Here is a 12,322-nt window from a genome sequence, read left to right as displayed (position 1 = left end):
GGAATTTCATCGGAAAGATAGGATCGTATCTTGGACCAAGAAAAGATAGGACCAAGGGTTGCTTGGCCCATGGACATGTAGGAGGCATCTCATTGTAAACTAAGTCGGGAAACTGTGAGCTTAAGTGTTACTTGTCACCGCACAGGTTGTGGTGCGGTGTTAATTAGAATGGGATTAAGGATAATTTCCCCCCTCGTGCTATGTGAAGTTTGGAATCTCCCCCCTGTGACTTTTCCTTATATTTTTGTATTGCAAGCCAGCGATGATAGAATTATGTTTTTGTCATGGCAACGGCCATTACAACCGAGCTGCATGACCAAGTAGGAAGAAGCCCCACCTCCAAGGGTGATGGTGGGCGAGATCATGCCACCGAGGCTGATGATTGATGGGCGTGACTAAAAATGGAGGAGGAGGAAGAAGAGCGAGGAGACCATCTTAGATAGGACAGGGGAAGGAGCACGTAGAGAGAAAGGAACGCACGAGTGCGGAGTGAGCGTTGAACCAGTAGTCAAGGGAGGAACGTGACTACTCGGAAGATCTCACTTTCCTCTCCTCTCGGCACAATGAAGGCTGTGCGAATGTCGTGCTCATGCTGTGTGAATTTGCGGCGTACTGGGCAAGATGCTAGCCAATGACTGTTCGGCTGAGCCGTGAAGAGTGTGCGTTTCTGAGGAGGGAAGAAGAGTGTGCCTCGTGGCCTGATCACGAGGACTCATAAATCGTCTCATCGTGTGGGCCATCGTTGTGAACAGACCAGGTGTGGGAGAAGAACGTTCAGCATATTCGCTCTTGAGAATAAGCTACATGTGCCTCAACGCCATTTTTTAGTGTGGTCTCCTGTGCATTGACGACACAGTTCGATCGTCAAGTCCGAAGAGATCACTTCTGGACGCAAAGCTAAGTGCCTGGAAAGAGAGAGGATTATTCTTTTATTTATTCTCTTCCCCTTGTCCTTTTTTGTGTCAGAGTGTGGATGTGCCTTAATTACATCTAGATTTAGGTTATCTCATGTCTTGATTCATTTTCATTATAATTGTTAATGTTTCTGGTTATTAAATCATTATTTATTGTATTTGCTTGTGTCCATGTAAATGTTATGGGTCGAGTAAAAAATGTCACGGAATCCATCATCTCAGTTGATATGAAATCCTTCCTTTTCTCAAAAACCCCATCTCAGATCATCAATTTGGTTTCAGACCAGGTCACTACACCTTGGACATGTTACTCACCCAACAATGGATAGAGGCCCTCAATGTCAGACATAAGTTCAGAACCGTCTCCCTGGACATATCTTATGCTTTTGATACAATCTAGAATCTTGCCTTACTCTCCAAACTCTCTGCCTATGGCATCCAAGACCAATTCCACACATTGTTCACTGACTTCCTCTACTCTCATAGCTGTGTGGTACTCAATGGTATCCTTTCATCGCCTCTCTCTGTCAAGGCTGAAGTGCCCCAAGGCAGTGTTCTGGATCCAGTCCTGATCTTCATCAATGATCTGACTGGAAAATCCTCTTTAACTATTTTCTGATGACTACCATGTGCCATGATATCCTTCATCCTTCAGACCGGTAGGCTGCAGCCCCTTCCCTCTCTTAAGACTTTAACAAAATCACTCTTGAACTCCCATACACTTACGAGGCCTCCTTCTGCAGCTTGATGGACTACTGTACTGCCATCCCCTCTGGGTTGGCTCCCCTACTCCACATCTTGCTCAGCTTGATGCCATAAAAGCCAAGGCCTTCAAGATTATTTTTGGAAAAAAAAGTAAGTTGGATAGCTATTGGTGGAGCCAAAGGTTCTCTACCTAGTCTTTGATGTAGTTGCAGGACTATAGTTTTAAAAGTTTAGTTGTACTCAACCATTATGGGCAGACTACCAACAATCTTGCACCAGATGTGATGTGATGTGATGTGATGTGATGTGATGTGATGTGATGTGATGTGATGTGATGTGATGTGATGTGATGTGATGTGATGTGAAAAAAAACCAAACTCAATCTGCCTTGCCCAGTTACTCCTTCATTCCCTATCCTTTCCCCTTTTCAATTTCCCCAAACCATATCTTCAATGAATAAAAAGTTTCTTCCTTTAAAGCTCTTAAAGTTTCACCCCCTCCGTCTGTCTGAGAGCAAAATATCTCAATAAGTTGTAGATGATTCGGGTCGTCATCAAGTCAAAAAACTTGCAGAATGGTGTTCGTTAAACAATGTCGAACTCATCGTCGTGAAGACAAAGGAAATTATTGTTGACTGCCGGAAAACAAAACTCCCATTCAACCCTTGGTTATAAACGATGATGAAGTTGAAATTGTCAATTCTTTTAAATTTTTATGGATACATATTTACAATGACCTGAAGTGGGAGATAAACACCAATTACTGTGTGAAAAAGGCTCAGTAACGGTTGTTCTTTTTTAGAAGGTTGAAATGTTTTGGTGTCAGCCATCCTGTCCATCCATCCACTGGGACCATACTCTGTGTAGAGCATTGGTGCTGCTTAAGAAGTCTCCTGGGCTATTGGGTACAATCCTGGATGGGTCACCACTCCGCCATAGGACACCAGCAAGCTGGCACTCATTTTACCGACCTCAGAAGGATGACAGGCAGAGTCAACCCCACCTGATATGAATTCAATAGCCAAGCAGGATTTGAACTCAGGATCCTAGGATCCCAAGCTCACCACCCTAACAGTGAAGCCAACACCAGGCATCGGCATTCTGTGTTGATCAAGTTATAATGGGTAGTGATAGAGTGTCCTGACTGTCTTTCACTGTTTGGTATGGTAGCTTTGACGTGGGATGACTGATCCTAACTCAATAGGATGGTAAAGACTCCTTGTAAAATTATTGGGTGCGATCTGCCTTCCATCGAGAGCATATACTTCAGTCGAGTAGCGAAAAGAGAGAAAGCTATCATCCATCCAAGATGAGTTCTACCCAGCGCACAACACTTTTGAACTCTGTTTGGGTAAGTGTTAAACTTCCATCAAGGCTAACTGCAATCACTTGCATGACCGCTTTTACTCAACTGCAATCTGCACCCTCAATGAATGTCTCAAGTTTTCTGAGCATCTCAAGCTCTGTTCTTCATTGCACGGCCCATGAGCCACACAATTTTGCTGCTCCTCAAGGGATTCCACTATTCACAATTCCTCTTCATCCTCCTCTGGTTTGTTTTGTATTTTGTTTGGTTTTGGTTATCTGAACTGACACGATTCATCTTGTTGTTTTACTTCGTGTTCAGTTACACTTAAAGTACCCCTGCCCCAAATTTTGCTTCTGTATCCATCTTCTCCATCCTTTGTGGTCTTCCCAAGACCTCGTCGTTACTCCATCCCGCTCAATCTATTTTCTCCCTCGGCCCTGCTGTTGGCATTCACCTTTCTCTTTCTGTTGTTCCCTTTGTTATGATGCGTCCTGATCTGCTCTGTGTTCTAGCTCTTCCACAAGCCTTGACTATGTATACAAAAAAAGGCTGCAGGGATGGCAATGCCATAAAGTATGCAAAGAAGGTCGGGATGGAAGCATTAAAATTTGTGTGGTCCATCCCAACATCTTTACCTCTGCCACCGTAGGTGGGCAGAGGTTACATTTTCACCGCTGTTTGCTTGGCTGTGAGCAGGATATCTCAAAATGATATGGATGGAATCAGATGAAACTTGTTGAACAGGTTACATGTACAACAAGGACTAATGTCATCCCTTGGATGGACGTAAAGGTGGAATAATGACAAGGACTAATTAATTCGATATTGGTGAGGATCCAGATACTGTAACTTTGTGAAGTGATTCTTCACAATGAGAGTTTGGGCCAAAAACCATACATCACAAGATATCTCCAAAAGTTGTGGATGGGTTGTGACAAAACTTAGTGGATAAGTTTGGTAGGTGACAAGAACAAGCAAATTCGAATTTGGTTATGGTCCAGGTGCAGATCACACCTATCATGAGGCTACAAAATGTAAACTCTGCTGTCTTTAGCCCGGTGGAGTTATGCGCTCTATCAAGTGCCGTTGTAGTTACCCTGTTCACCACCCAGCAGATGTAGTTTCGTAATCACGTGTACGTGTGTGTGCACCTTTCGGTACTTTTCGCCAGAAATTTTCAACAAAGCTTTATTATGAGAACATGGAAAAGACAAATAAAAAATTTAGTCAAAATGTCAGTTGCTATTCAACATGTGGAAGAAGAAAAAGAAGAAGTCTGAATACAAAGCGGACAGGCTTTTCATTTTCAGATGTTTTCTAGTTTCAATGATTGATTGCCAGATCAGATGTGTGACTTGCTGCAGGTACCATGTAAACCTGGACTAACCTGTTCCACGGTCAGGTCGTCGGCGACTAAACCATCTCCCCACCAGGTTTCCTGATGAAGTGAGGAGGGTGTGTAGATATGGACACCCAGCAGGACTAAAAACAAAACCTGAAAAACGCCAGAGGAGCTACTTGTGAGCCAACGGCCATCCATATCTGGTGCCCAACTGCATCTGCGGACATCCTTCTGCAGTGGGAAACCTTTCCGAGGAGGTTGGTGGCAGGATTTACACTGCGGCTACCATCAAAACACTTCACTCCGCAAAATACACTAAAAATGCAAAGAAAATTGAAAACCTACTCGATGGGAGTACCTCCTGTGCAGCTGCCCTTCGGAGGGCAGCTCACCAGATGATGGGATTGAGGCAAAGTCTTTGGGAACTCCACTCTTTGATGATAGGAAGAACAAGTGAAATCCTTTAATACAGCGCGTGTGGTGAAGCAAATGAGTACACGAATGTTAAAATATTCAATTTATGCTTTTTCAGTTGAAAAACAATTAAAAAGCGAACTTAATATTTGAAATGTAAAAATCTTGTTATTATTGTGATAAGTATATATATATATATATATATATATATATATATATATATATATATATATATATATATATATATATATATATATATATATATATATATATATATATAACAGAAGGAATGAAATGGTTCGATACAGCGTGGCAAGGCCAGGGGGCCGCAAAAGAATGATGTAAAACCAGGACGGCCGTTCACAGTGACGTCACATTACCACAGAAACAAATTTTCACAAACATCGATGAAGACTCGCGGATGAAGAAAATGTCGAAATCCGTCACTAAAGCTTTTTAACGTTGATCAAATAAAGAAAATCGTACAAATTAAAATAAGGAGAAAAATATTATTATTAATGACGCAGTGAAGTGATTCAAGTTATGAAACAGATACCTGCGTGTTGCAAATGGATCTGAGGAGAAGAATTCCTTCCGTTCCTCTACGTTTCAACCAATCAAAACGACGCATCGCCTTGCCTCCTTGGTCATTACCATCAGTCTGTCAGAGGTTATCGCCGCCTCACCACTACTTTGACTAATCAAAGCTCGCTCTGATCCAGAGCTTTTGTCAGAATGCAGCACGAGGTACATCGCCGAACGTGATTGGTCCAATGGTATCACGTGCCGCCGAGGATTGGCGATGCAGCATGAGGTACCTGACGAACATGATTGGTCCAGTCCTGTTTGCTGGAATCCTCGTGCATAACACCGCCCACACAACGCACGTGGTGTCCTTTGACCAATCAGGAGCAGTGCAGTTACAGTATCGTTTCCTTCAGCTCGATTGGTATTGTCCCGCTCGTGATGTTTTCGGGTTTTTTTTTTTTTCGATCTTGTTGAATCTGTGAGGAGACTATTTTTTCGTTCTTATTGTAAGTAAATTTCAACTAATATGTAATAGGCAAAGCCGAGAAGCGAATGGAGAATTCTTCTTCCATTCGATGATGCAATTTCCGGTTACTTCGGCCTGGATTCGGGATCAGCGATCAAATAATGCAAATCACGAGTAAAAATTATTTTTTGATGATGTGGGAGATATCTTTATTATAAAATGAGGTAGACCTAAAACTGCGAGAGTATTTACTCTAGTTTTGTTAATTTTTTAGTCATAAAGGTGTGATTGGGTAAACTATAGATCAAATTAATTATTTGTGTGAAGTAAAAGCGAGAGAAGAACCTTCAGAGTGGAGGCTTTATTCCATTTGATTGAAGCCGCTTCTACGGGCACACCAGGGAATACATGTGCAGCAAGGAGTACACGTGCAGTCGATCACCGCAAAATACACTGAACAAAAATATAAACGCAACAAGCGCAAAAATATAAACGCACCAAGCGATTGTTACTATTTTACCTCGAACTCATTAATACTAAATCTTCACAACAATTTGGTTATAGAATCCATGACAATTGAGCATTAAATTTCAAAGAGTTCCTTGAGAATTCTGGCGACAGTCTTTGCGCTACAACAGCCGACACAACCGAGGTGTCACTGTCAGAGTTCACACAGTCAGTAGCGGGTGTGTCCACCGTTGGCGTCGCGCAGAGAGGTGCATTTCCGGCGCATGGACATCACCAGATTATCGATGGTGGCCTGAGGGATGTTTTCCCATTCCTCCTGGAGAGCCACACGGAGCTGGCGGACGTTCTCTGGGACTGCGTAACGTTGTCGTACGCGTTGATCAAGAACGTCCCAAAGGTGCTCGATGGGCGACATGTCGGGAGAATATGGAGGCCAGTCGAGGACATCAATGTCCTCCTCACCGAGGAAGTCCATGCAGATCCTGGCAACATGGGGGCGAGCATTGTCGTGCTGAAACGTCACATGGTAAAGGCGCACAAACGGCACGACGATGGGTCTGAGTATCTCGTCCCTGTACCGCTGCCCGTTCAAGTTGCCTTCAATGAAATGAAGCCGAGTGCGCTCTCCATGGCATATGCCTGCCCACACCATAACACCGGCACCACCGTGTGACACCCGACGAAGGACATTGGCGTCAGTGTAGCGCTCCCCAGCCCGACGCCAGACGCGGAGTCTGCCATCAGCCCGATACAGCTGGAACCGCGACTGATCGGTGAACAGCACTCTCCTCCATCGTGCGAGGGTCCAGCGCAAGTGAACATTGGCCCAGTTCAGTCGGGTCTGACGCCGGACTGCAGTGAGGTCGAGTCCCCGGTGTGCTCGGCGGGCTCGGAGGTTGGCCTCCCTCAAGCGGTTACGCACCGTCTGGGCTGAAATGCGCCTGTTATGCAGCCCGACAGTCTCATCGGCAGTCCTCGTGGCCGGTCGGAGTCGATCCCGGAGATGTTGCAGCCTCATGTGACGATCCTGACCGGCGGTGGTCACACGTGGTCGCCGGGCACGTGGGCGGTTCACGGTGTTTCCAGTCTCTCTGAGGTGCGTTCTCAGGTGGCTAATGGTGGAGTGGTGGACATTGAAGTGTGCTGCAAAGGCCCGTACTGACGTCCCAGCATTCAGCATGCCAATGGCACGCTCCCTCAAGATTTGTGACATCTGTGGCATGTTGACATTTGGCACCAGTCCACATTTTGGGGAGGCCTTTTATAGGGCAAGCTATAGGGAGTGTTTGTGTCCTGGTCACGCTCACTGACCATCACTCTGTCAAGCCCCATGGTGCTCATGGGAAGGATTACTCAACGTGTGAGTCCACACACTCAGAGTGGTCAATTTCAATGGGAACATCTGTCTTGAGCAAAACAAAGGAACCAATGCTCAAACATATCATCGGTTTGACCATTTTCCCATAATGGCAATCTTGACTTAGATATTTAGGTTGGTGCGTTTATATTTTTGTTCAGTATAAATCAGCAATTAGCCAGCATAAGCACGGATTCCGGTATACCCTCAATTCTCACCATTCAACGAGCACCAAGTGAACCGCCGCAGTAAATGACAATGCCCCAGGGACAATCACCCCGTCCGCGCGGAGACTTCGCCTTATATGCGGGACGCACGACATGTGATCACGCGTCACGTCCTTCAATTCACCACATTCTCCCCGTCTTTAAAATGTAACTAGGGGCCCAACTTACGCACCATGATTACTTCAGCACTATAGGAGTATACATTTCAAGCAACGCAAACTATTTGATCTACAGAAGCATACATGCCAAGCAGTGAGGATTATTTTGAGTTGCAGGAGCATGGGAATGAGCATCGATATATGATATAATGAGCATATAGGAGCGTGAGCATCGAGGATGCCGATAATCCCCTCTACAGGTCGAGTCAGCGAGGGGGTTTTATCCGCCGACCTCTCCGGGAGTAAATGGCAGTTTCACTTGAGGGAGGCTTCCGATCCTCTTGGTGAGCCTCGACTTGTGCCGGGGATGACTCCTCGATCGCTCTCGGGTGGTATGCGGCAGCCCCGTTGCCCGGTGGAGTTCCTGGGGGGGGAACACCTGGGGAGGGGATGTCAGAGGGAGGAGTGCCAGAAGGTGGTGTACCTGCGGGAGGAATACCTGAGGAAGCCAAATGGCGAACCGACACGGTGGTCTCTCTGCCATCCGGGAGTCTGACATGAGCATACTCTGAATTGGTATCAATGAGTTCGACCCCCTCCACCAAGGGTTCATACTTGCTTTGTCGTACTGGGCGTTTCATGAACACTTTTCCGGGATGGGTTAGCCAGTTGGGCACCGTTTGGCCGTCAACGTATCGTCGCTGGTGAGTAAACATTTGTTCGCGAGGAGTTGCATTGGTGGACGTGCAGAGCAAAGAGCGTATGGAATTCAGAGCGTCGGGAAGGGTAACCTCCCATTGCCCGGGGCTCAGTCCTCTTGATTTCAACGCCAGAGTTACGGCTTTCCAAATAACTCCGTTATACCGTTCCACCTGCCCGTTACCCTGTGGGTTGTAACCCGTCGTTCGACTAGTTGCTATGCCGTGCTCTAATAGGAACTGTTTTAGCCCGGCCGACATGAAACGCGGCCCTCTGTCTGAATGTATGTACGAAGGTTTCCCAAACATAGCGAAGAGGTCAGAGAGACATTTCACGACAGTGCCCGAGGTCATATCCGAGCACGGAAATGCGAAGGGGAACCTTGAATATTCATCAACAATGGTGAATATGTATCTGTTGTCTGTCTCGGTCGGCAGGGGCCGTTTGAAGTCGATGTTTAGTCTCTCGAAGGGAGAAGTGGCCTTGATCAATCTGCCAGATGCCGCGCCATAGAATCTGGGTTTTAGTTCAGCACAAACAGGGCATGAAGCATTCATTTGTTTAATATCTTCAATAGAATAGGGAAGATTTTGTCTGCGCACGAAATGTGCCATTCTGGCTAGCCCTGGGTGGCAGAGAGACACGTGTAGGTCTTGCAAAGCCTGACTAATTGTCACCGAACAGTGGACCCGAGAGAAGGTATCTGCAGCAGGGTTTTCCCTCCCGGGCCGGTAAACTATGTCGTAACTATAGCAAGCTAGGTCTATCCGCCATCTCACAATCTTTTCATTCTTAATTTTCCCGTTATTTTTCCCATCAAACATGAATGCAACGGATCGCTGATCCGTGACGAGCGTGAAGTGGTTTCCTAGTAAATAGTGTCTCCAATTTCGTAGCGCTTCGACGATCGCGTACGCCTCCTTCTCTATCGCTGAGTGTCTCTGCTCGCTTCCAGAGAGAGTTCTCGAGAAGAACGCGACTGGCCGCCCAGACTGATTTAGCGTCGCAGCTATTGCGTGATCAGAGGCATCCGTTTCCACCACGAAGGGCACCGAGCTATCGATCGATAATACCACAGAATTACTGATATCATCTTTGAGGCTGTGGAAAGCGTTTACAACAGCGGCATCTGGCGGGAAGTTTTTGCAATGCACCAGGGTATGTATTTTTTCGGAGTATTGGTGGATCCATCTAGCGTAGTAAGCGAACATTCCGATCACTCGACCCAATGTCTGCAGGTCATGAGGTGGGGGTAGCTCACGGAGTGGGCGCAATCGTTCAGGATCAGGCTTAATCGTGCCGTCGGCTATCGTGTAGCCGAGAAGATCAATTGACTTTGCCGAGAATACGCATTTGTCGTAGTTGAGAGTCAGATTATATTTCCTAGCAATGCTCAAGAATCTGTCCAGATTCATATCATGTTCCCCCCAATCCTTACCACACACCGTGACATAGTCCACGTAAACAAAAGTGTCTTTGAGGTTTTTATCCGAGATGATGTCATCCATAACTCGTTGGAAGCAAGTTACTCCATTAGTGACACCGAACGGAATCCTCCTAAATTGATAGAGGTGTTTACCTCCCTCGAACGCGGTGTAAGGTTTGTCTTCCTCTCGAATGGGAATTTGATGATAGGCGCTTCGCAAATCGATGGTGCTGAATATTTTGTAATTGGCCACGCGTTCGACCATCTCGTCTATGCGCGGCCAAGGGTAGGCATCGAGATGGGTGAAGCGATTGACCGTTTGTGAGTAATCGACAACCATTCGTTTCTTGTGGTTCTGGTTGGTGGTGACCAACACCTGCGCGCGCCATGGCGAATCGCTCGGTTCTATAATTCCTTCTTCCAGTAATCGCTTGGTCTCTGAAGTGATGAAGTTCATATCAGCAGTGATATATCGCCGCGATTTGATCGCTATCAGTTTACAGTCTGGCGACAAGTTAGCAAACAGCAGGGGGGACGATACCTCTGCGGTGGTCAGAGCATTTAGAATTAGACGAGGTTTGCTTCCTCCAAAGGGTATTTCGATGCTCGTGTGCTGCTTGAGGACATTATGACCCAAAATTACATCTGCGCATAAATCACGAAGCACCAGTACCCTTACATCCCGATGCGTGTAGCCTTTTACGTCCAACTCAACATTGCAGTACCCTCGTACGCAGGACTGTAGTGATGTGGAGGCCATGCATACCGTATTGTCTGTCGGGTGGATCGTCCATTTCCTGCCCTTCGCTAGTGAGCTGTTGACGAAACTTTCAGAGCTACCGGTATCAATCAGAGCCTCAGCCATATGCCCGTTAATTCGTACGTTGATGATAACTTTGGATAGATTCCCCGGTGAAGCTGCTGTTACTTTCTTTTGTGAGTAGAGAGCCGCAGAAGTGGGTTTATTTCTTCTAAGAGTAGATTTGCATACCCTGGCATAATGCCCTTTCTTGTCATAGTTCATGCATGTGGCATCCCTGGCGGAGCATTTGTTACGGAGGTGTCTTTTATACCCACAAAAGAAACATTTACCAACCGAAGTAGTTGCTGAGGAGTTTGACGAGGTCTGGGTATCCGATTCCTCGGGTTTATCTCCATCCTCAGTGTTGGAGGTGTCCCTGGGGGTTCTTTGAGTTTCCGCCGTAGCAGCGTTCATTAGCAACACCGGTGTCCCATATGACTCAGATTGCTGCTGAGCCGTATCCATAGCTCGGGCCTGGTCAGCTACCATTTCAAGAGTGGGTTGTGCTTTTTCCAGTAAGCATTGCCGAATGGGGGCTGACCGGAGCCCCTGGATGAACGCCTCTCGGGTCGCTTCTTCTTGATGTTCCTCGGCGGTTACAGCCCGGAAACTGCAGTCTTTGCCCAACTGCCTCAGAGCTTGCAGGAACTGATCGATTGTCTCACCGGCTTCTTGACTGCATGTGTTGAGATGTCTTGTGTATACCTCGTTCTTGCACTTCACGTAGAGTGCCCGCAGCACGTCGATCACTGCGTCATAGGTGTCACACTCCGAGAAGAGCCTGAATACGCTGGGTGAGACATGGTTTACAAGTGCGGCCAGTTTGTCGGCTCCCTCTTCAATGATGGTCAGATAGTGTGAGAAGGAACGGAACCAATGCGACCACTTCGTTTCCGAGTCAGTAGCGTTGGGGTCCGCATCGAACCTCTCCGGCTTGTCAATCTTGTCCATAGTCGGTTGAGGTAGCCGAAGGAATCAAGTGAAATAAATTGTAGTGAATGCGAGGAAAAAACCTTCGGAGTGTAAGGCTTTATTTCACTTGATTGAAGCCGATTCTACAGACACATAAAGGAATACATGTGCAGCGAGGAATACATAAGCAGCAAGGAATACATGTGCAGCAAGGAGTACACGTGCAGTCGATCACCGCAAAATAAATCAGCGATTAACCAGCATAAGCACGGATTCCGGTATACCCTCAATTCTCACCATTCAACGAGCACCAAGTGAACCACCGCCGTAAATGACAATGCCCCAGGGACAATCCCACCGACTGCGCGGCATCACGGTTTTATCTGACAGCGTGACACGTGATCGCGCGTCACATCCTTTAATCCATCACATATAGATCAAATTAATTATTTGTGTATTTCTCTTACCGTGATAACACGACTGTATATTACCTCAACATTACCTTCACAACAACAACTACACCGCCTAGAACAGGATCTCATCTGAAAAAAAAATCCTCAACATTACCTTCACGACAACTACACAGCCTAGAACAGGATCTCATCTAAAAAAAAATGTTACCTCAACATTACCTTCACTCAACAACTACACCGCCT

The 12,322-nt window shown here is 46.3% G+C and overlaps 1 long non-coding RNA gene across 1 annotated transcript; it reads right to left on the bottom strand.

Moving 5' to 3' along the window:
• Nucleotides 1–3,830: 3,830 nt before the first annotated feature.
• Nucleotides 3,831–5,943, bottom strand: LOC147025062 (uncharacterized). The gene is made up of 3 exons (XR_015059334.1): nt 5,240–5,943; nt 4,615–4,730; nt 3,831–4,422 (listed from the first exon to the last, which is right to left on the bottom strand). It is a non-coding gene; the product is annotated as an uncharacterized LOC147025062 (long non-coding RNA).
• Between the last annotated feature and the right edge of the window lie 6,379 nt (nt 5,944–12,322).

This window comes from Eptatretus burgeri, chromosome 6 (assembly GCF_056783735.1).
Source record: "Eptatretus burgeri isolate ZD-2024b chromosome 6, Ebu_testis_v1, whole genome shotgun sequence".
NCBI classification, from domain to species: Eukaryota; Metazoa; Chordata; class Myxini; order Myxiniformes; family Myxinidae; genus Eptatretus; species Eptatretus burgeri.
This window is presented reverse-complemented; position numbering and strand designations above follow the sequence as displayed.